Genomic DNA, 25833 nt, shown 5'->3' with positions numbered 1-25833 from the left:
CTCCATTATTTGATCATCACTTTATTTGTATTAGTCCCTTTTATATTGTCTCCTTTATTTTAGCTTAAAAAAAAAAAAAAAAAAAAAAAAAAAAAAAAAAAACTACCTTAGCTCATTATTTTACATTTGTTAAATAATTCAGGTGCTATTTTTTAGCTTAAGACTATTTACTTTGTTTTATACTTAATTCTAACTATAGATTCACTACAAATCTTATGATTACAAGCATTGATCCTGATACCAACCTCTTATTTAATGACTTAAATGAATCAAACAGTTACTGTAATTACTACACTGCAGAACAATCAAAGGCACTTCTCAGTGCCAACAACAACATAACTATCTTTAACTACAATATCAGATCTTTAAGCAAGCATTACGATGACCTCATAGCATTACTAAATTCCTTACATGCCAATATGTCCATCATTACACTAACTGAAACCTGGCTAAAGCCTGATAGTACAGATGTCTATGCCATTCCTGGTTACACAGCCATACACAACTGTAGGCCAGACCAACAAGGGGGTGGCACAGCCATATACTACTCAGACCAACTAGAATGTATCACTAATACTTGCACAAGGGATGAACATGGGGAATATATAATAGCTAAATTCAAATCCAAATACCTACAAAAACCTCTCACATTGATAAACATCTACAGAGTTCCACAGTCAAACATTAGCCAATTTAGTCAAAACCTAGGAAGTATGATAACTGATGCACGCATGAACAAAGATCACTTACTACTCTCAGGTGACTTCAATATAAATCTCCTGCAAGACCAGGACCCACACGTTACTGAATTCACAAACACAATGAGTAACTGTATGTTACTACCAACAGTAACAAAACCTACAAGAGTTACAGAGACTAGTGTTTCCCTACTTGACCACATCTGGACCAACACCATATCCCCTTTAAAATCAGGCATAATTACAGATAATACCACAGACCACTACCCTACTTTCCTCATAACAACTCTTGGTAAACTACCCCAAGACACTACTAAAGTCACCTTCAGACTTCACAATGAGGCAGCCATTAATAACTTCACAACAGCAGTAGCAAACATTGATTGGCACACTGAGCTAGAAATCTATACAGATATTGACGAATGTATTAATAATTTTCTAAAAAAGACCCAATACCTCTATAACAAGCACTGCCCTAAAAAAACTAAACAGATGACAGCTAAGAGACTGAACAGTCCCTGGCTAACACCCAGCATTCTCAAATCCATAAATACAAAACACCAATATGAAAAACAGTACAGAATGGGTCACATAACCAGAGACCAAACAAAACGTTACTCGTCAATCCTAACCAGCCTGATAAGAAGGGCAAAAAAATTGTATTATGAGAACAGATTATCCAACTTACGAGGTGATATAAAAAAGACCTGGAAAACCCTATCAGAAATTCTGGGAACAAAAAAGATATCACGAAATAGCGAAATAAAATTAGCAAAATCAGATGAACCCCAACTCCCACCAACAGAAACAGCAAACAGACTCAATGATTTCTTCTCCACTATAGGACAAAACCTTGCCAATAAAATCCCAAGCTCAGATACCCCACCAAATGACTACCTCACCGGCAACTACCCGAACACACTGTTCCTAGCTCCGACTAACCCATACGAAGTCTCCCTTATTATCAACGCACTAAAAAACAAGGCAGGAGATTTAAATACCTTACCACCCTTTATATACAAAAAACTGTCACAAGTGCTATCACCAATCATTGCAACACTCTTTAACAAATCCATAGAATCCTCCACCTTCCCTACAGTACTCAAAATAGCAAGGGTCACCCCGATCCACAAAGGAGGAGACCAAACAGAGTTGAATAACTATAGGCCAATATCCAACTTACACCCTCTCTCAAAAATCTTCGAAAAATTAATTCATAAACGAATCTACTCCTACCTTATCTCCCAAAACATACTCAACCCCTGCCAATTTGGATTCAGGCCTAATAAAAATACTAATGATGCTATTATACACATGCTAGAACATATATACACTGCAATAGAGAAAAAAGAAGTCCCACTGGGGATCTTCATTGACTTACGTAAAGCTTTTGATACAGTTGACCATGACTTGCTCCACGTAAAATTGTCACACTATGGTATAAGAGGGCACTCCCTCAACTACCTCAAGTCATACCTCAGCAACAGAAGCCAATATGTGTACGCAAATGGGGCAAACTCTTCTGCGCAACCAATTACAGTTGGTGTCCCACAGGGAAGTGTCCTTGGCCCTCTTCTCTTTCTCCTATACATAAATGACCTTCCAAATGCTTCGCAATTACTCAAACCCACACTATTTGCAGATGACACTACATACGTCTTCTCTCACCCGAGCCCAGTCACGCTAGCCAATACTGTAAATACCGAATTACAGAAAATATCTACCTGGATGAGGACTAACAAACTTACACTAAACATTGACAAAACCTACTTCATTCAGTTTGGTAACAGAGCTACAGATGTCCCTCTTAACATAATGATAAACGGATCACCTATCACAAAGCTAACAGAGGGAAAATTCTTAGGAATCCACCTTGATAATAGACTCAAATTTCATACACATATACAACAAATTTCTAAGAAAATTTCCAAGACTGTAGGCATACTATCGAAGATACGGTACTATGTTCCACAGTCAGCCCTCCTGGCCCTATATCACTCTCTTATTTACCCCTATCTCACCTATGGAATTTGTGCATGGGGCTCAACAACAATTAACCATCTCAGACCACTAATTACCCAACAAAAGGCTGCAGTTAGAATGATAACAAATTCTCACTACAGGCAGCACACTCCACCAATATTCAATACACTAAACCTACTCACCATACAAAACATCCATACTTATTACTGCACCTATTACATACATAGAACACTTAACTCTGATATTAACCCTCCCCTCAAACATCTCCTTGCCAACCTCAACAGAACACATGACCATAACACAAGGCACAGATCACTCTTTGATGTTCCTCGTGTCCATCTCACACTATGCAAAAACTCAATGCACATAAAAGGCCCTAAAATCTGGAATTCATTACCTGTAAATATAAAAGAAACACTACCTGTTTATAAATTCAAGTCTCTTCTCAAAGATCACTTACTCACCCAAAACCAAATAAATACTGAATAACTGAACCTTATAAATTGTATATCTTAAATGTTTCTCACAATTATATCACATAAATGTTAAACCTAAAACCCAATCTAACTTTATTATTTTTTAAATACACTACCTAACAGAATACTCCATACGACTGAATGTACAACAATGCATGCAACCATATGACCTGTCTTTGTAATACTCATTTGTGCTTTATAGTTATCTGTTTACAATAATGTATTATCACTGATTTCATCATTGCTTAGTTAATTTTAAGCCAGCCCGTAATGCTATGCATAGTATAAGTGGCTTTGGCATGCTGCTCTTATCTGTATTTTTTTGTACCTCTGTATGTATGCTCAAATTGTTAATAAATAAATAAATAAATAAATAAAATGCACTGACATTATATATACCATTTTTACAATAATGCAGTAGTCTGCATAGCAGTAAGTCTTCTATTTTTTGTGTAAATAAAAACTCAAAATGGAAAGAGGGGCCTGGAGACATGACTACTGAACAGAGAAAATGTTATCTTAGCACTAGGAATGTTTGTATTGTCAATTCTGGACCCTATTTTGAAATTGGCCTTATGTACTTGAATTGTGTATGAAATTGGCCAAATTTCCAATTTCTAATCACTTTATTGGGTAGTTGATATTGGTAAATGGGTGGTTTCTTGTACTCAATCGATAGAACAAATGAGGTTCCAGCAAAACAGCTATGAGTTTGGTCGCCTGGAACAATAGAATTGGCTGAAAATAGGGCTCAAAGTGGGCGAAATTGCCGATGCATAAATGTTGCTAAGACCGCTAACTTCGCAAAAGTGTAATTCCATAAGCTTTCCATCAAATTTCGTACTTTTGGTGTCATTACCATCGGGAAAAGATTATCACTTCATGAGAATTTTTTTTCTTCTTTTTAAATTCTTCAACACTGAGAGCAAGATTGTGAGCAGAGATCTCAACAGTGAAAACGTTAAATCTAGACAAGATTATTTAATCTTAATACTAATGCGAGGTAGTCAAGGTGTAGGTTTATAAGAATAATAATCTTGACGCTGCATATAATAAAAACAATATTACAATTAATGGTTCAAGCAGTAATATTTCATGGATTGGCAGATGTTTAACAGACTAGAGGTCATATAATATAATAGTTGATTTGAAGTTGTTTTAGTCGGTTTGGTTAGTATTGAGAGATTAGATCATTTTTTAAGCAAAGTCCTAAATTTTTAAGTAGTCAGGGGATCCTTTACCAGTTCAGGTAGTGAATTCCAGAGCTTCAGGCCTTTTATGTGCATTGCATTTTTGTAGAGTGCGAGATTGACGTGAGAGATGTCGAAGAGTGCCTTATGCCTTGTGTTGTGACTGTGCATTTTGTTGTAGGCACAATAATACGAGTGCAAGTCTTGAATATTTAGCAAGTTCAGGCTACTGAAAAGTAGTGGGGTGTGCTGTCTAGCACAGGAGCTGGTAATCATCTGTACAGCAACTTTATGTTGAGTTATTAAAGGTTTAAGGTGTTGGCTGTGGTTGATCCCCAGGCACAAATACCATAGGTGAGGTAGGGATATTTTAAAGAGTGGTATAGGGGTACATAGTATCGTATCTTGGTAAGGATGCCCACTGATTTGGAAATTTTCTTGGATATATGCTGGATGTGGAAATGAAATTTAAGATTACGAATTTATTCCGTTTCAGACCCCCAAATACACTTACAAAAGCACTTAAAAAATACACTTACATAACTGTTCGAGTTGGGAGCTGTTCATATACCGAGGTACCACTGTAGCTAAATTCACACCAAAAAAACCTTAAGAAACCTATAATAGCTGGAGCAATTTACAGACTACCACACAAATACACCTACCATCCGACTTACGACCAAGTTCGGTTCCGAGAAACCGGTCGTAAGTCGAAATGGTCGTAAGTTGAACTTTACTACTGGATATCAACAAAACATTTTTGTAATGACTTTATTTTATTGTTTTATTTTGGTATTTCATGTTTTACTTTACTTTTTATGCTGTTAGTGCTGTATTTTATACTGTAAGGTTTAGGATAAACACTGTGTACAACACAAGTAGTTGTTTATTTCCCAGAAATTTGGCATAAAAAACACGGTCGTAAGTCGGATGTTAGGTGTACTTACACTTTTAGTAATAACCTTAGGAACATGATAACTGAATCAGAGTTGAATAAACACAACCTGATACTTAGAGAAGACTTCAACATAAACCTCATTCAAGTACCTGATCCTCCAGTAGCTGATTTCACAAATACTATGAACAATTACTTGTTGCTACCCTCTATAACTAAGCCAACAAGAATTTCTGAGACAGGTGCCTCATTACTTAACCATATCTGGACCAACATGATATCCCCACTACAAGCAGGTATAATCACAGACAACACTACAGACCACTACCCCACCTTTCTCATAACCAACTTATGTAAACTGCCTCAAGTATCAAGAAAGATCTCATTTTGCCAGCATTACGAGACATAGGTAAATAATTTAATATTAGCACTAGGTGACATTGACTGGCAGAGAGAGCTAGCTGACAGCAATAATATTGACAAAGATGTCAAAACTTTTTTACATAAAACCCTAAACCTCTATAACATGCACTGTCCGATCAAAACGAAGCAAATCATAGAAAAGAGACTAAACAGCCAATGGCTAACAAATAGTATCCTCAAATCTATTGATAAAAAACACCAACTTGAAAAACAGTTCAGATTAGGCCTGATTAAAGAACTGGCTAAACGATACACATCAATACTCACAAAACTAATACGAAAATCAAAGCAAATGTATTACGAAGATAAAAAGGTGGTATGAAAAGTACCTGGCAAACCCTCTCCAAAATTTTGGGCTCTAGGAAATCATCTGGAAACAGAGAGATAAACTTAACTAAACCAGATGAACATCACATACAGCCTATATACATGGCCAACAAATTTAATGTCTTCTTCTCTACTGCAGGATCCAAGCAAGCAAGTAAAATTCCTAGGTCAAATACCCAGCTGGAAGACTACCTCACTGGCAACTACCCAAATACTCTATATCTAGCTCCAACTAATTCTACTAAAGTCTCACTCATCATGAAATCATTAAAAAACAAAGCAGGAGAACTAGATTACTTGCCACCATTCATATATAAAAAAAAAGCTGCATATTTGCTGTCATCCATTATTGTAACAATGTTTAATCTGTAGCATTCTCAACCTTCCCATCTATACACAAGACAGCAAGGGTCACCCCAATCCACAAAGGAGGTGATCCAACTGACTTGAACAACTATAGACCTATATCAAACATGCCCTTACTTTCTAAAATATCTGAAAAAATAATACACAAACGACTTTACTCCTACCTTATATCCAACAACATACTAAACCCCTGCCAGTCTGAGTTTAGACCAAAAAAAAGTACAAATGATATTATACAAATGCTTGAACTAACACAGTGGAACCTCAAAAATCAAACGTATCACATATCGAACGTTTCGAAAATAGGACCATTTTTTCGGACAAACTGTGTCCCTATTATCGAACGCGCCCCTATTTTCGGACCGCCGGGTACGGGACCTGTCTGCCGCCTGCTCTGTCCACGTCCCCACGCAGGCGCCATGAGCAGTCTAGCTTTGTTTATGCTTGAGTGAACACTAACCTGCGCTCTCATTCACGCATTTTATGATTATTTTGTTGTGTTTAGTGCTTGTGGGATTGTGAAATAAGCTGCAATGGGCCGAAAGAAACTTGCTAGTGGCACCCCTGTGATAAAGAAAGTGAGAAACAGAACCATGTCCCATTTTAGGGAAATGTTAAAGAGGCGCCAGAAACAGAGGACTGTGGAGTTATTTTGTGAGACAGGGGTCCAGTGATTCTCAAGCTGGTCCTAGTGGCATTAAAAGACAGAAGGGAAGTAACCCCAGAGAGGGCTTTACCTGAAGTCCTCATGGAGGGGGATTCTCCTTCCAAACACTAACCCCAACTCCCTCTCTCCTCCTCCCTATCTTCCAGATGCCATCACCAATCTTCAATAAAGGTAAGAAAAAATTTTAATTTTATATGTATTACTATACATAATTAAAAACTATAGTATTTGTTGTATGTAAAACTGTAATTAATCTCTATAAAATGTATTTTTTGTGTGAATATTTTTGGGTTTCTGGAACAGATTAATTGTATTTCCATTATTTCTTATGGGAAATATTGCTTCGAATTTCAGACTTTTCGAATTTAGAACTAGCTCCTGGAACGGATTAAGTTCGATTTTTGAGGTTCCACTGTATATACAGCCCTCAATAAAAATTAATATTCTCTAGGGCTCTTCATTCCTATGAAAAGCATCTGATACAGTTGACCACAATCTCCTGTACCTAAAACTAAATCATTACGGCATCAGAGCACATTCCCTCAATTACCTAAAATTTTATCTTAACAATAGACACCAGTATGTACAGTAGGGCCCCACTTATACGGCAGGTTAGGTTCCAGGCTACCGCCGTAAAGCGGAAATCGACATAAAGTGGAACACCCTTTTTTTCCCTTATAAATGCATACAAATACAGGTTTACACTATTAAGTTAGCAATAGAGCTAAGCATCAAAACACAGTAAAAAAGTACAATACACACATAGTGCACTCATTACTTACCTTAAAATATTTATAGTCTTAATCTAGGGTGAGATGAGTAGTATTTATCATAAGAAATCAAGTGTGGTATGTATGGTAGTCAGCCGAGCTACCATACCAGGCCACCCCACCTACACATAATATTCTATTACATTTAAGCATCCCAGAGCGATAAAATGCATATACAGTTTACTCATTACTTGCCTTGAAATATTTGTAGAATTATCTAAGGTGAGATGAGTACTATTTATTGAAAGAAATCAAGTGTGGTATGTATGGTAGTCAGCCGGGCTACCATACCAGGCCATTCCACCCACACATATATTCTATGATATTTAAAAACCCTTTCAGGGTCCACAGGCCCTCTCTGAGACTTGTTCTCAGGGTCCCCCAAATTTCAAAAAATAAAAATTATTTTTTCTTATGAAAAGATAGAGAATCTTTTCCCGATCATAATGACACCAAAAGTATGAAATTTGATGGAAAACTTATGGAATTATGCTCTCGCAAAGTTAGCGGTCTCGACGATGTTTACGCATCAGCGATTTTGCCCACTTTGAGCTCTATTTTCGGCCAATTCCAATGTACTAGTCAACAAAAATCATAACTATTTCGCTAGAACTCCATTTTTTCTATCGAATTAGTACAAGAAACCACCCATTTACCGATTTCAACTATCCAATGCAGTGGTCAGAATTTAGCAATTTTGCCAATCTAACACAAATTTCAAAAGATGCCAATTTCCGAATAGGGTCCAGAATAAACAAGAAAGACATTCCTGGCACTAAAATAACATTTCCTCTGTTCATTAGTCACGTCCCCACGCCCCTCTTACATTCTTTGGCTTTTCACTTTGAATTTTTATTCTCACAAAAAAATAGAAGATTTACTGTTATGCAGACTACTGCATTAGTGTAGAAATGGTATAAGTAACATCAGCGCACTTGTGAAAGAATATTAGACTCACCAGTTGACGTGTATTGGATGCATAGCATGATTTGTTTACTTTTGAACTTTGGTAAAAATGGAACATTTCTTCTACTTTGAGCTCAATTTCAAGGTACTTTTCATTGTAAAACCAGTCAAAATCATCTCAATTTCTGTACTATGTCTTCCATTCTATAAAATGAGACCAGGAAAACTAGAATACAACAATAAATACCATATGAAAATACAGTGCAGTGTCGCTGTTTTAATCCAAAAACACGGTCAAAGTTTTTTTTCTCATTATGCACTGTGCTGCAGGATTTTTTTTATACTGCGCACACTGACCACATAGACCCATTCTTTCAAATGTAGGCCTACCAGCTTTCTCTCACTAGATTTGAGGGCGCTAGAATTTAGGCATACTAGTACGTCATGGACACTGGTGTGTAAGCCTTACTATTACGGCCGAAACCCTGAAAAGGTTAAGCATCCCAGAGTGATAAAATGCATATACAGTTCACTCATTACTCAACAAGTCGGCCGTCTCCCACCGAGGCAGGGTGACCCAAAAAAGAAAGAAAATCCCCAAAAAGAAAATACTTTCATCATCATTCAACACTTTCACCACACTCGCACATTATCACTGTTTTTGCAGAGGTGCTCAGAATACAACAGTCTAGAAGCATAAACATATAAAGATACACAACATATCCCTCCAAACTGCCAATATCCCAAACCCCTCCCTCCTTTAAAGTGCAGGCATTGTACTTCCCATTTCCAGGACTCAAGTCCGACTATATGAAAATAACCGGTTTCCCTGAATCCCTTCACTAAATATTACCCTGCTCACACTCCAACAGATCGTCAGGTCCCAAGTACCATTCGTCTCCATTCACTCCTATCTAACACGTCCACACGCTTGCTGGAAGTCCAAGCCCCTTACCCACAAAACCTCCTTTACCCCCTCCCCCTCTCCAACCCTTTCGAGGCGACCCCTACCCCACCTTCCTTCCCCTATAGATTTATATGCTTTCCATGTCATTCTACTGTGATCCATTCTCTCTAAATGACCAAACCACCTCAACACCCCCTCTTCTGCCCTCTGACTAATACTTTTATTAACTCCACACCTTCTCTAATTTCCACACTCCGAATTTTCTGCATAATATTTACACCACACATTGCCCTTAAACAGGACATCTCCGCTGCCTCCAACCGTCTCTCGCTGCTGCATTTACCACCCAAGCTTCACACCCATATAAGAGTGTTGGTACTACTATACTTTCATACATTCCCTTCTTTGCCTCCATAGATAACGTTTTTGACTCCACATATACCTCAACGCACCACTCACCTTTTTTCCCTCATCAATTCTATGATTAACCTCATCCTTCATAAACTCCATCCGCCCGACACGTCAACTCCCAAGTATCTGAAAACATTCACTTCTTCCATACTCCTCCTCCCCAATTTGATATCCAATTTTTCTTTATCTAAATCATTTGACACCCTCATCACCTTACTCTTTTCTATGTTCACTTTCAACTTTCTACCTTTACACACATTCCCAAACTCATCCACTAACCTTTGCAATTTTTCTTTAGAATCTCCCATAAGCACAGTATCATCAGCAAAAAGTAACTGTGTCAATTCCCATTTTGAATTTGATTCCCCATAATTTAATCCCACCCCTCTCCCAAACACCCTAGCATTTACTTCCTTTACAACCCCATCTATAAATATATTAAACAACCATGGTGACATTACACATCCCTGTCTAAGACCTACTTTTACCGGGAAGTAGTCTCCCTCTCTTCTACACACCCTAACCTGAGCCTCACTATCCTCATAAAAACTCTTACAGCATTTAATAACTTACCACCTATTCCATATACTTGCAACATCTGCCACATTGCTCCTCTATCCACTCTATCATATGCCTTTTCTAAATCCATAAATGCAATAAAAACTTCCCTATCTTTATCTAAATACTGTTCACATATATGCTTCAATGTAAACACCTGATCTACACATCCCCTACCCACTCCTAAAACCTCCTTGCTCATCCACAATCCTACATTCTGTCTTACCTCTAATTCTTTCAATTATAACCCTACCGTACACTTTTCTGGTATACTCAGTAAGCTTATTCCTCTATAATTTTTACAGTCTCTTTTGTCCCCTTTCCCTTTATATAAAGGGACTATACATGCTCTCTGCCAATCCCTAGGTACCTTCCCCTCTTTCATACATTTATTAAACAAAAGTACCAACCACTCCAACACTATATCCCCCCTGCTTTTAACATTTCTGTCATGATCCCATCAGTTCCAGCTGCTTTACCCCCTTTCATTTCGTAATGCCTCACGTACCTCCCCCACACTTACATTCTGCTCTTCTTCACTCCTAAAAGATGGTATACCTCCTGACCAGTGCATGAAATTACTGCCTCTGTTTCTTCCTTAACATTTAAAAGTTCCTCAAAATATTCTCGCCATCTACCCAATACCTCCATCTCCCCATCTACTAACTCCCCTACTCTGTTTTTAACTGACAAATCCATATTTTCCCTAGGCTTTCTTAACTTGTTTAACTCACTCCAAAATTTTTCCTTATTTCTTATTTTCATTAAAATTTCTTGACAGTGCCTCTCCCACTCTATCATCTGCTCTCCTTTTGCACTCTCTCACCACTCTCTTTACCTTTCTTTTACTCTCCATATACTCTGCTCTTCTTATAACACTTCTGCTTTGTAAAAACCTCTCATAAGCTACCTTTTTCTCTTTTATCACACCCTTTACTTCATCATTCCACCAATCACTCCTCTTTCCTCCTGCCCCCACCCTCCTATAACCACAAACTTCTGCCCCACATTCTAATACTGCATTTTTAAAACTATTCCAACCCTCTTCAACCCCCACTACTCATCTTTGCACTAGCCCACCTTTCTGCCAATAGTCGCTTATATCTCACCCGAACTTCCTCCTCCTTAGTTTATACACTTTCTTCTTCCTCTTACTTGTTGTCGCCACCTTCCACTTTTCCCATCTACCTCTTACTCTAACTGTAGCTACAACTAAATAATGATCCGATATATCAGTTGCCCCTCTATAAACATGTACATCCTGGAGCCTACCCATCAACCTTTTATCCACCAATACATAATCTAATAAACTACTTTCATTACGTGCTACATCATACCTTGTATATTTATTTATCCTCTTTTTCATAAAATATGTATTACTTATTACCAAATTTCTTTCTACACATAGCTCAATTAAAGGCTCCCCATTTACATTTACCCCTGGCACCCCAAATTTACCTACTACTCCCTCCATAACATTTTTACCCACTTTAGCATTAAAATCCCCAACCACCATTACTCTCACACTTGATTCAAAACTCCCCACGCATTCTCAACATTTCCCAAAATCTCTCTCTCCTCTACACTTCTCTCTTCTCCAGGTGCATACACGCTTATTATAACCCACTTTTCACATCCAATCTTTATTTTACTCCACATAATCCTTGAATTAATACATTTATAGTCCCTCTTTTCCTGCCATAGCTTATCCTTCAACATTATTGCTACTCCTTCTTTAGCTCTAACTCTATTTGAAACCCCTGACCTAATCCCATTTATTCCTCTCCTGAAACTCTCCCACCCCCTTCAGCTTTGTTTCACTTAAAGCCAGGACATCCAGCTTCTTCTCATTCATAACATCCACAATCATCTCTTTCTTATCATCTGCACAACATCCACGCACATTCAGACTTCCCACTTTGACAATTTTCTTCTTCTTATTCTTTTTAGTAATCTTTACAGGAAAAGGGGTTACTAGCCCATTGTTCGGCATTTTAGTTGACTTTTACAACACGCATAGGCTTACGGAGGAAAGATTCTTATTCCACTTCCCCATGGATATAAAAGGAAAATTAATAAGACCAAGAACTATTAAGATAAAATCAAAGAAAACTCAGATGAGTGTGTATAAATAAATGTGTACATGTATGTGTAGTGTGACCTAAGTGTAAGTAGAAGTAGCAAGACATGCCTGTAATCTTGCATATTTATGAGACAGACAAAAGACATCAGCAATCCTACCATCATGTAAAACAATCACAGGCTTCGTTTTACACTCACTTGGCAGGACGGTAGTACCTCCCTGGGTGGTTGCTGTCTACCAACCTACTACCTTTAACTCATTACTTACCTTAAAATATTTGTAGTCTTAATGTAGGGTCAGGAGTGAGTAAATGAGATAAAATGAATAAATGAGAGAGAGAGAGAGAGAGAGAGAGAGAGAGAGAGAGAGAGAGAGAGAGAGAGAGAGAGAGAGAGAGAGAGAGAGATAGAGAGAGAGTGAGAGAGTGAGAGAGTGAGAGAGTGAGAGAGTGAGAGAGTGAGAGAGAGAGAGAGAGAGAGAGAGAGAGAGAGAGAGAGAGAGAGAGAGAGAGAGAGAGAGAGAGAGGAGAGAGTGAAGAGTGAAGAGTGAGAGTGAGCGAGAGTGAGAGAGTGAGAGAGAGTGAGAGAGTGAGAGAGAGTGAGAGAGAGTGAGAGTGAGAGAGAGTGAGAGAGAGTGAGAGAGAGTGAGAGAGAGTGAGAGAGAGTGAGAGAGAGTGAGAGAGAGTGAGAGAGAGTGAGAGAGAGTGAGAGTGAGAGAGTGAGAGAGTGAGTCAGTACATGAGGGAGGACAGGCACAGAGTTATGTAAACAAACCAAGCGAACGTAAGTTTTGTAAACAAACAAAGTGTACACGTCTGGTTTGTGTACAAGTTACATTGTATACAAGTTGTCTCTACATTGATACGGTAGAATAAATAAAGAAGAACACTCCCATTCTCATGTAACACCATTTTTAGAAGAAATGATGCTCTGAGCGAAGGCAATGGAAATAAGTCACTCTGACTTTTTTGGGTTATCCTAGGTTCTCTACACGTATGCTGTTATGTATGATAATCTATGTAACTGTATTTGTGTTTACCTGAATAAACTTACATACATACGAAAGGAATAATTTTCTATAGTTACCCCCAGTAACACATTTTCTCTTATGTTAGACTAGAGAAAATGTCATTCTTGCCATCACTTGTACAAGTTATCTGGCTACCACATCTCATATTTATGTTTATTTATTCTATTGTGGGGTGTATTTATCATCTTTATATGTTATGTATCGTGTTTATGATATAATTTTGAAAAAAATATCATGGATGGCTTAATGAAAATGTGTATATTAACGTAATATACAACATTTAATGAGACTCGGTGATTATTATTATTTCTAATATGGCGTTATTTGTGCAAGTCGTCTGCTACCACATCTCACATTTATGTTTATTTATTCTACTGAGGGGTGTATTTATCATCTTTATATGTTATGCATTGTGTTTATTATATAATTTTGAAAAAATATCATAGATGGATTAAAGAAAATAGTATGTATATTAACGTAATATACGACATTTAATGAGACTCGATGATTATTATTATCATTATTAATATGACGTCTTGAGACATAAGGCAATCTTACTGATTTTAATGTGTACCTGCACGCCAGCACAGTATGTAAGTTTATTTAGGTACAGGTATACATAAGTAGTATAATTATCAGAGTATATATAAAATATGAAATAACTTTTAAAAACACTTGAAATTTTGTTGTTTCCAGACATAATTGAGAGACTTAGTGCTTGGATCTCACAGAGAATATAAACAAACCGGGTGGGGCGCAGTGACCGTATTAGAAAGTCAGGTGGGGAGAGCAGTATAGCGAGTTTTGGTCATAATTTGAAATGACCGTATTAGCGGAACACCGTAAAGCAAAACACTGTAAAGCAGGGCCCTACTATATATGCAAATGGCGTCAACTCCACTATCCAGCCTGTAGCTGTTGGAGTGCCCCAGGGTAGTGTCCTAGTCCCACTCCTCTTTCTCATCTACATCAATGATCTCCCCAATATGTTAAGTAAAAGGACACAAATGCAACTAATGTAACATTTTATTGTGACAACATTTCGCTCTCCAGGAGCTTTGTCAAGCAGGAGGAATCCTTCAATATCTACAACTGCATAAGCCTTATAAGTAAGGCTTGGCAGGGAGTGACTTCCAGGACTTTGAACTCTTTTTCGAGAAAATTGTGGCCAGAATGTGTCCTTGAGGATTTTGAAGGGTTTGAGGCTGACCCTGATGACCCTATGTCTGCTGTGGAATCTGTTGTGTCTTTGGGGAAGTTCATGGGGCTAGATGTGAGTGGCAAGGATGTGAGAGAGTTGGTGGAGGACCACAGGGAAGAGCTAACCAATGAAGAGCTGCAACACCTTCAACTGGAACAGCAACAGACCACAGTTGAGGAACTTGCTTCAGGAGGAGGAGGAAGAGAGAGGGAAGGAGATGCCTTCTTCAGAGATTAACCCTTTGAGGGTTTCGGCCGTACTAGTATGGCTTACGACCCAGGGCTTTTGACGTACTAGTACATCTAAATTCTAGCGCCCTCAAATCTAGTGGGAGAAAGCTGGTAGGCCTACATATGAAAGAATGGGTCTATGTGGTCAGTGTGCACAGTATAAAAAAAATCCTGCAGCACACAGTGCATAATGAGAAAAAAAACCGAGCGTTTTTTTGGAATAAAACAGCGACTTTGCACTGTATTTTCGTATGGTATTTATTGTTGTATTCTAGTTTTCTTGGTCTCATTTTATAGAATGGAAGACATAGTACAGAAATGGAGATGATTTTAACTGGTTTTACAATGAAAAGTACCTTGAAATTGAGCTCAAAGTAGCAGAAATGTTCGATTTTTACCAAAGTTCAAAAGTAAACAAATCATGCCAAGCGTCCAATACTCGTCAACTGGTGTGTCTAATATTCATTCACAATTGCGCCAATATTATTTATACCATTTTTTACACTAATGCAGTAGTCTGCATAACAGTAAATCTTTTTTTTTTTTTTTTGTGAGAATAAAAATTCAAAGTGGAAAGCAAAAGAATATAAGAGGAGCCTTGAGACGTGACTAATGAACAGAGGAAATGTCATTTTAGTGCCAGGAATGTCTTTCTTGTTTATTCTGGACCCTATTTGGAAATTGGCATCCTTTGAAATTTGTGTGAAATTGGCAAAATTGATAAATTCTGACCACTGTACTGGATAGCTGAAATTGATAAATGGGTGGTTTCTTGCACTCATTTGATAGAAAAAATGGAGCTCTAGCAAAATATTCATGTTTTTTGTCGACTAGTACAGTGGAATTGGCCGAAAATGGGGCTCAAAGTGGGCAAAATCGCTGATGCGTAAACATCGACGAGACCACTAAGTTCGCGAGAGCATAATTCCATAAGTTTTCTATTAAATTTCAAACTTTTGGTGTCATTATGATCGGGAAAAGATTCTCTATCTTTTCATGAGAGAAAATTGTTTTTTCTTTTTTTAAATTTGGCCGACCCTGAGAACGAGTCTCGGAGAGGGCCTGTCAACCCTTAAAGGGTTAAGGAGATTTGTGCAATGTAGAGTAGGGTGCATGTGATACCCTACTCCACAGATGTGTCATGTGACACATCTGGAAAAGCAGAGATGTTAGCAAAGATGCTATGAACATACACAGACATGGCAGATCCATATTTACTGGTGCCCTTTCAGGGCAAGTCCCGTTCAACGGCTTTCAAGCCCAGGTCGGTCCCTTAGTACTATGCCATGAGCTCAGCTCGCTCAGATAAGCAGTAGTCGGTAAATTTGGGCCTAGATATGAGAATATTGGTCATTGCAATAAGTTATTTATTTTTATTTATTATCACACCGGCCGATTCCCACCAAGGCAGGGTGGCCCGAAAAAGAAAAACTTTCACCATCATTCACTCCATCACTGTCTTGCCAGAAGGGTGCTTTACACTACAGTTTTTAAACTGCAACATTAACACCCCTCCTTCAGAGTGCAGGCACTGTACTTCCCATCTCCAGGACTCAAGTCCGGCCTGCCGGTTTCCCTGAATCCCTTCATAAATGTTACCTTGCTCACACTCCAACAGCACGTCAAGTATTAAAAACCATTTGTCTCCATTCACTCCTATCAAACACGCTCACGCATGCCTGCTGGAAGTCCAAGCCCCTCGCACACAAAACCTCCTTTACCCCCTCCCTCCAACCCTTCCTAGGCCGACCCCTACCCCGCCTTCCTTCCACTACAGACTGATACACTCTTGAAGTCATTCTGTTTCGCTCCATTCTCTCTACATGTCCGAACCACCTCAACAACCCTTCCTCAGCCCTCTGGACAACAGTTTTGGTAATCCCGCACCTCCTCCTAACTTCCAAACTACGAATTCTCTGCATTATATTCACACGACACATTGCCCTCAGACATGACATCTCCACTGCCTCCAGCCTTCTCCTCGCTGCAACATTCATCACCCACGCTTCACACCCATATAAGAGCGTTGGTAAAACTATACTCTCATACATTCCCCTCTTTGCCTCCAAGGACAAAGTTCTTTGTCTCCACAGACTCCTAAGTGCACCACTCACTCTTTTTCCCTCATCAATTCTATGATTCACCTCATCTTTCATAGACCCATCCGCTGACACGTCCACTCCCAAATATCTGAATACGTTCACCTCCTCCATACTCTCTCCCTCCAATCTGATATTCAATCTTTCATCACCTAATCTTTTTGTTATCCTCATAACCTTACTCTTTCCTGTATTCACCTTTAATTTTCTTCTTTTGCACACCCTACCAAATTCATCCACCAATCTCTGCAACTTCTCTTCAGAATCTCCCAAGAGCACAGTGTCATCAGCAAAGAGCAGCTGTGACAACTCCCACTTTGTGTGTGATTCTTTATCTTTTAACTCCACGCCTCTTGCCAAGACCCTCGCATTTACTTCTCTTACAACCCCATCTATAAATATATTAAACAACCACGGTGACATCACACATCCTTGTCTAAGGCCTACTTTTACTGGGAAAAAATTTCCCTCTTTCCTACATACTCTAACTTCAGCCTCACTATCCTCGTAAAAACTCTTCACTGCTTTCAGTAACCTACCTCCTACACCATACACTTGCAACATCTGCCACATTGCCCCCCTATCCACCCTGTCATACGCCTTTTCCAAATCCATAAATGCCACAAAGACCTCTTTAGCCTTATCTAAATACTGTTCACTTATATGTTTCACTGTAAACACCTGGTCCACACACCCCCTACCTTTCCTAAAGCCTCCTTGTTCATCTGCTATCCTATTCTCCGTCTTACTCTTAATTCTTTCAATTATAACTCTACCATACACTTTACCAGGTACACTCAACAGACTTATCCCCCTATAATTTTTGCACTCTCTTTTATCCCCTTTGCCTTTATACAAAGGAACTATGCATGCTCTCTGCCAATCCCTAGGTACCTTACCCTCTTCCATACATTTATTAAATAATTGCACCAACCACTCCAAAACTATATCCCCACCTGCTTTTAACATTTCTATCTTTATCCCATCAATCCCGGCTGCCTTACCCCCTTTCATTTTACCTACTGCCTCACGAACTTCCCCCACACTCACAACTGGCTCTTCCTCACTCCTACAAGATGTTATTCCTCCTTGCCCTATACACGAAATCACAGCTTCCCTATCTTCATCAACATTTAACAATTCCTCAAAATATTCCTTCCATCTTCCCAATACCTCTAACTCTCCATTTAATAACTCTCCTCTCCTATTTTTAACTGACAAATCCATTTGTTCTCTAGGCTTTCTTAACTTGTTAATCTCACTCCAAAACTTTTTCTTATTTTCAACAAAATTTGTTGATAACATCTCACCCACTCTCTCATTTGCTCTCTTTTTACATTGCTTCACCACTCTCTTAACTTCTCTCTTTTTCTCCATATACTCTTCCCTCCTTGCATCACTTCTACTTTGTAAAAACTTCTCATATGCTAACTTTTTCTCCCTTACTACTCTCTTTACATCATCATTCCACCAATCGCTCCTCTTCCCTCCTGCACCCACTTTCCTGTAACCACAAACTTCTGCTGAACACTCTAACACTACATTTTTAAACCTACCCCATACCTCTTCGACCCCATTGCCTATGCTCTCATTAGCCCATCTATCCTCCAATAGCTGTTTATATCTTACCCTAACTGCCTCCTCTTTTAGTTTATAAACCTTCACCTCTCTCTTCCCTGATGCTTCTATTCTCCTTGTATCCCATCTACCTTTTACTCTCAGTGTAGCTACAACTAGAAAGTGATCTGATATATCTGTGGCCCCTCTATAAACATGTACATCCTGAAGTCTACTCAACAGTCTTTTATCTACCAATACATAATCTAACAAACTACTGTCATTTCGCCCTACATCATATCGTGTATACTTATTTATCCTCTTTTTCTTAAAATATGTATTACCTATAACTAAACCCCTTTCTATACAAAGTTCAATCAAAGGGCTCCCATTATCATTTACACCTGGCACCCCAAACTTACCTACCACACCCTCTCTAAAAGTTTCTCCTACTTTAGCATTCAAGTCCCCTACCACAATTACTCTCTCACTTGGTTCAAAGGCTCCTATACATTCACTTAACATCTCCCAAAATCTCCCTCTCTCCTCTGCATTCCTCTCTTCTCCAGGTGCATACACGCTTATTATGACCCACTTCTCGCATCCAACCTTTACTTTAATCCACATAATTCTTGAATTTACACATTCATATTCTCTTTTCTCCTTCCATAACTGATCATTTAACATTACTGCTACCCCTTCCTTTGCTCTAACTCTCTCAGATACTCCAGATTTAATCCCATTTATTTCCCCCCACTGAAACTCTCCTACCCCCTTCAGCTTTGTTTCGCTTAGGGCCAGGACATCCAACTTCTTTTCATTCATAACATCAGCAATCATCTGTTTCTTGTCATCCGCACTACATCCACGCACATTTAAGCAACCCAGTTTTATAAAGTTTTTCTTCTTCTCTTTTTTAGTAATTGTATACAGGAGAAGGGGTTACTAGCCCATTGCTCCCGGCATTTTAGTTGCCTCATACGACACGCATGGCTTACGGAGGAAAGATTCTTTTCCACTTCCCCATGGACAATAGAAGAAATAAAAAAGAACAAGAGCTATTTAGAAAAAGGAGAAAAACCTAGATGTATGTATATATATATATGCATGTGCGTGTCTGTGAAGTGTGACCAAAGTGTAAGTAGGAGTAGCAAGATATCCCTGTTATCTTAGCGTGTTTATGAGACAGAAAAAGAAACCAGCAATCCTACCATCATGTAAAACAGTTACAGGTTTTTGTTTCACAGTCATCTGGCAGGACGGTAGTACTTCCCTGGGTGGTTGCTGTCTACCAACCTACTACCTGCAATAAGTGTGCACCATATAAAAAAAAATCCTGCAGCATGCAGGACATGAGAAAAAAAACTGCAGCTTTGTTTTAGGATTAAAACAGCAACTTTGTGGTGTATTTTCATATGGTTTTCTCAGATTTTTGGTCTCTTTTGATAGAATGGAAGATATATTACAGAAATAGACATGATTCTGATTGGTTTCAAGACTGAAAGTAGCTTGAAATTAAACTCAAAGCAGAGGAAATATTCGATTTTTGCCGACATTCTAGAGTACACAAATGATGTCACTTATCCAATATGTGTCGATTCTGCCACTAATATGCATTTATGAATGCACATTATTTATACAATTAATACAATAATGCAGTAGTCTGCATAAAAGTAAATATTCTATGTTTTCTGTGAATAAAAATTCAAAATGGAAAACAAGCATAATATAGGAGAGACCTGGGGAGATGACTAATGAACAGAGGAGATGTTGTTTTAGTGCCAGGAATATCTGCAGTGTTTATTCGGGATCCTATTTTGAAATTGGCATTGCTTGAATTTTGTGTGAAATTGGCCAAATTACCAATTTCTGATCACTTTACTGAGTAGTTTAAATAACTGAATGGGCAGTTTCTTGTACTCAATCGATAGACTGGAAGACATACTAGTGAAACGGCTAAGAATTTGGTCAACTGAAACAATGGAATTGATCTAAAATTGTAAATATCGCTGGCACAGTGAAATTCGCAAAAGCATAATTTCATCGGTTTTCCATCAAATTTTGTACGTTTTGTTTTATTGCCTTCAGAAAAAGATTCTCTGCTATACTGAATGGGCAGTTTCCTGAACTCAGTCAACAAAATGGAAGACATACTAGTGAAACAGCTAAGAATTTGGTCAACATGAACAATGGAACTGGCTTAAAATCGGAAATATTGCTGACACAGCAAAATTCACAAAATCATAATTTCATCAGTTTTTTCATCAAATTCTGTACTTTTTGTTTTATTACCTTCAGAAAAAGATTCTCTACTATTTTATAAGAAAATTTTGTTTTTTCTTTTTAATTTTCTGACTGAGAGAAAGTTTGAGAGCAGGGGTTGCAACCCTGAGAGGGTTGCATAACCCTGAGAGGGTTGCAATCCCTGTTAGGTTATTTTAGGCTAGGTCAGTTTGTAAAGTTGAAAAGTTCAAGTCAGTTCCTGAAAAGTTGGGCTGTGATGTATACATTGGATTGTGTGCAGCCAACAACTACAGCCTGATCTGGTCTGGGACCAATCTGTGGGGGCAATAACCCTAGGTATGATTAGGTCCATAAAGTCAATGACAAAACCAACCTAATATTGGACATATTTAGAAATAAATTATTAATTAACTCACACAAGAACCTGATCCTGATAAGTATTGTTGCCAGGGTTCAGAGCAGTTGTTCGTATTTTCAAATAAGTAAAGGGCCGAGTTAAAAAGTGAGCCTAAACCTAATGCTGACCTATACCTTTTATGTTCGTATAATGTACCCAAACTTTATTTACTAGGAAAGATAGTGATGTTTTGTTTATCCTTAAAGTGATCATAATTGGTTTACCGAAATATGTTTCTATGTTGATTAACTTTTAATAATACAATAACACTAAGGGTTAGTATACATACCTAAGTGAGAATAAAACTATAACTATTTAACACAAGGACCATCGCGTTAGCCACGGTCTGGAGTTTTGAGACTCTCTGACCGTGGGTTCAATCCCGGCCGGAGTATGGTTTGTTTGCAATCGTGCCATTACGATTTCTTGAGTCATGTTGACGGCAGTGAGGGGACTTGAGCTAGAGTTCGTCACGGCCACGCTAGCTGGAGATTCGTCTGTAAAAACTTGCATTTGTGGTCACAGTGGTGCTTATGCTAACCTTCCTATGGTGTAGAAATATACCTAGTTGGACGAATCTTATTGTGGCTAGCTGGTCCAGTGGCTAACGCGACAGTCTGGAGTTCTGAGTTCAATCCCGGCCGGGGTATGGTTTATAACGGTCTGTCGCACAACCCACTTAATATTTCAGAATTTATGTAATAAAAATGAACTTTGAAGATTATTAACCCAAAGGGTTAGTAACCCAGGATAACCAAAGTAAGTCAGTGCATCACTATGAACTGTTGGTATTATATCAAACTGGTACTTTAATTTTCTCTCCCAGGATGAGACCCACAACAGCTGTGACTCAACCCCATCAACTAAAAACAGGCGAGTACAACAGTCGACCAACACCGAGGTACCTACTTCTTGCTATGTGAACAGGGACAGTAGGTGTGAGGAAACATAACCAGTTGGTGAGCTGAGGACGCTACCAACTGAGCCACAAACTGGCAAGAGTTCTCTCCCCAGAGGAACAGTGAACTATAACCCCCTGTCCCTTCCAGCAGAAATATTAGCCATTAACTTCATGTTAAATCCTATATACTTGACTATATATATCCACTACAAAAATTTCAAATTATTTACAAGACTAAATAAATACTTCCTTCTTCAACTTACATTTTCAATCAAATATAATCTTGCTCTGATACAGTTCATTATCTACGATAAAACTACTTTTCCTAATAAACATAAAAACATTTATGCTCCTCCTTACCTTACATAGTAAGTTTCCACAGTATATTATATAAAAAAATTCATATAATAGAGATCCTTAAATAATTAAATTGTTAGACATTTGTTGAGCTTTACGTCTGTCGTTGTTGTTGTTGTGGGTTTTGAGGGTCACTAAAACTTACGTAGTACTGCCCAGGCGTCACGGAAAAAATTATTGCTCAAACTTTTGTGGGAATTGGTAAAAATAAAAATGTTTCATTTAAAAATGGAAACGGGAAAAATGTGTACCTAATTAGATCATGATGACCTCACGCCTGAACAGTGGCAGGACCAGACACTTACACTCAAATAAGTCAGCATCCGGCATTTCCCAGTTCTTAGAAATCCGCTGAGCAGACTACATGAACTGTATCATGCTCGGAAACAACATTATAATCAAAAAAGAAGCGCTAAGCCACAAGGACTATACAGCTCGGAAACAACAGCATTTCCCGCCTCAGTGGCATATAACAGCTTGTGATATCACTATACCTATTTACCCTCCCGATTATCTAATCATGCTCTATCATCAGCTTCTATTACTTTCTCAACTCAGTGCTCTGGAACACATAAAAGACCTTAAGACAAAGAATAAAATCATACAGACTGTCTATGCTGATTGCCTCCTTTACCTTACCCCTCAAGGGAGGTTCCTAGATGCTGGTAAGGGGCTCTTGATCTAGGAAATTGGATCTGTGCTCCAGTTCCCTGAACTGAGCCTGAATGCCTTCCATCCCCCCCATATGCGCTGTATAATAATATGGGTTTAGCGCTCCCCCATTACCTGGAGTTTACCTGGAGAGAGTTCCGGGAGTCAACGCCCCCGCGGCCCGGTCTGTGACCAGGCCTCCTGGTGGATCAGAGCCTGATCAACCAGGCTGTTGCTGCTGGCTGCACACAAACCAACGTACGAGCCACAGCCCGGCTGGTCAGGAACCGACTTTAGGTACTTGTCCAGTGCCAGCTTGAAGACTGCCAGGGGTCTGTTGGTAATCCCCCTTATGTATGCTGGGAGGCAGTTGAACAGTCTCGGGCCCCTGACACTTATTGTATGGTCTCAACGTGCTAGTGACACCCCTGCTTTTCATTGGGGGGATGTTGCATCGTCTGCCAAGTCTTTTGCTTTCGTAGTGAGTGATTTTCGTGTGCAAGTTCGGTACTAGTCCCTCTAGGATTTTCCAGGTGTATATAATCATGTATCTCTCCCGCCTGTGTTCCAGGGAATACAGGTTTAGGAACCTCAAGCACTCCCAGTAATAGTTAGTTTAATATGTTTATTATGCACCCCATACCCATCCTGTGGGCGGTAGTCAAAAGATTACAGAGGTACATAATGGGTCCAGGGACTGCTGAACTATTAAATACGGTTACGTAATTAAATTGCTTGTCCTAGTGTCATTGCTGTGTTTTCTAATACATTTTCTCGTTCAGACTGAAACTTTACTGCTACTCCAGAAGCTGGGCCTAGTGTGTGACCTTGAGAAGTTGAGTGTGTTTATTACGACCAGCGGTGTACCACTCTCACCTATATTTACATCAACAAAAGTGTATTCTAAGTGATAAAGTGTACACTTGGTGTACTTGGTAACACTTGTCATACATAGTAACGCGTGTGTAAGTGAGATTGTTTAGGTACTGGTTCATCTATCTACAGCTGCACACTTATGCTTGCATACATGTATAACATAGTAATGTGTGAGTTACCCAGGATGGACCAAGGAAGTCAACCAGAGTGATTTATCTCATTGTCATTGTAACATTACCTATTTTTTTTTTTTTTTTTTTTTTTTTTTTTTTTTTTTTTTTTTTTTTTTTTTTTTTTTTTTTTTTTTTTTTTTTTTTTTAGTAATTCTGTTTACAATCTATGGTTGGGGTAAGAGGTTGTCTTCAGCGTTCATTGTGATGTCTGCTATATTATTATTTCAGTGAGGTACATTAGGTGGCAGTAGCCTGAACTATCTCAAGTGGAAGTTATCATTTGAACCTCATGTTTAATGTGATGTATGTCAGAATTCTAATTTTATGCTCAATATTACCTACTTTCTCTCTCTCTCTCTCTCTCTCTCTCTCTCTCTCTCTCTCTCTCTCTCTCTCTGTTCATCTTTGTAATTTGTGATATGGTGTAAGACCTCGCCTGTACCATCCATTATATCATTATATGTACCATATTATTAACACACATACAAGAGGTCTCTGAGTGTGTTTTTGGTGGGGTGTGTGTCGTATTGAGTGGTGGTGGTCTGGGTTGAGTATGGTTGGAGGTGTTCATTGAACTTGAGCACTTGTGTCTTGTGATCTATTTTGGACTTCTGACTTTGTAGTGAATATTTGCTCTTGCATAAGCTATAAGGGAAAGATAAGCGAGGAATTCTTGTGTTGTGAGTCTTACACCAGATATCATCACTGGCAAACATGGCAACTGTCATAGAGGAACCTATTTCTGCAGGTGATGGAAATGATGATAGCTTCCAGACCTTTAAAAGTAAACAAAAGAGAAAAAGTGAGAAAGGGCTAGAGCGTCGACGTAGTCAGACTCACTTGACTCGTACACAATGTGATACTAAACGTCCTTGGTGCACAGAGGCTGCAAGAAGTCTTTCTTCAAAGGAAGAATGTGTTAAGCTGAACTTCCCTGACAACACCCCGCTGCCTGCTAAGTGTGCATGGCTAATGGAAGCTGTAAACAAGCATCCTAACTCAAGGATCCAATTTAGGAAAAACACACACAACTTTGTGTTTGTGGAACAGAATAAAGAGCTGATCAATGATCTACTTAGTACACCTTATGGGGATATTAAGCTGCTCCGACCTCAATCAGACACTCACCACTTTAAAAAATGGGTCAGTATCATAATCTTTGGATACCCTCTCTGCATGGACCCATCCCATCTGACTCTAAGTGAGCATATCATCAAGCCTAAAAGACTTAAAGGAAAATCCCAAATTATTGCCAGTTGGGTGGGTCCTGTGCCCCTCCCCCGGAATATCTGGGTGCATGGTTTACGTTTCCTAAACATCGAAGTGTACCTACCCCCTAAACGTAGGTGTTACAAATGCCAGCACTATGGCCATGTTGCAGTAGACTGTGGAATACTACATTCTTGGTGTGGTAAGTGTGCTGGGAAACATTCCACTAGAGAATGCACAGTAGGCCCT

General features: G+C 38.8%; 1 protein-coding gene across 2 annotated transcripts in view; it reads right to left on the bottom strand.

Annotated features, from left to right (window-relative positions):
• Positions 1-22805, bottom strand: part of LOC138855025 (zinc finger protein 271-like) — a 30109-nt gene extending 7304 nt beyond the window's left edge. Inside the window, exon 1 of one of the 2 annotated variants that reach the window (XM_070101746.1) lies at positions 22679-22805. The gene's annotated coding sequence lies outside the window, so the exon portion shown is untranslated. The remainder of the gene's footprint in view (positions 1-22678) is intronic. The other variant, XM_070101747.1, reaches the window with a different exon arrangement.
• Between the last annotated feature and the right edge of the window lie 3028 nt (positions 22806-25833).

The sequence above is a fragment of the Cherax quadricarinatus genome, chromosome 78 (genome assembly GCF_038502225.1).
Source record: "Cherax quadricarinatus isolate ZL_2023a chromosome 78, ASM3850222v1, whole genome shotgun sequence".
Taxonomy (NCBI): domain Eukaryota; kingdom Metazoa; phylum Arthropoda; class Malacostraca; order Decapoda; family Parastacidae; genus Cherax; species Cherax quadricarinatus.
The sequence above is the reverse complement of the archived record's forward strand: the minus strand, read 5'-3'. Positions and strand labels throughout refer to the sequence as shown.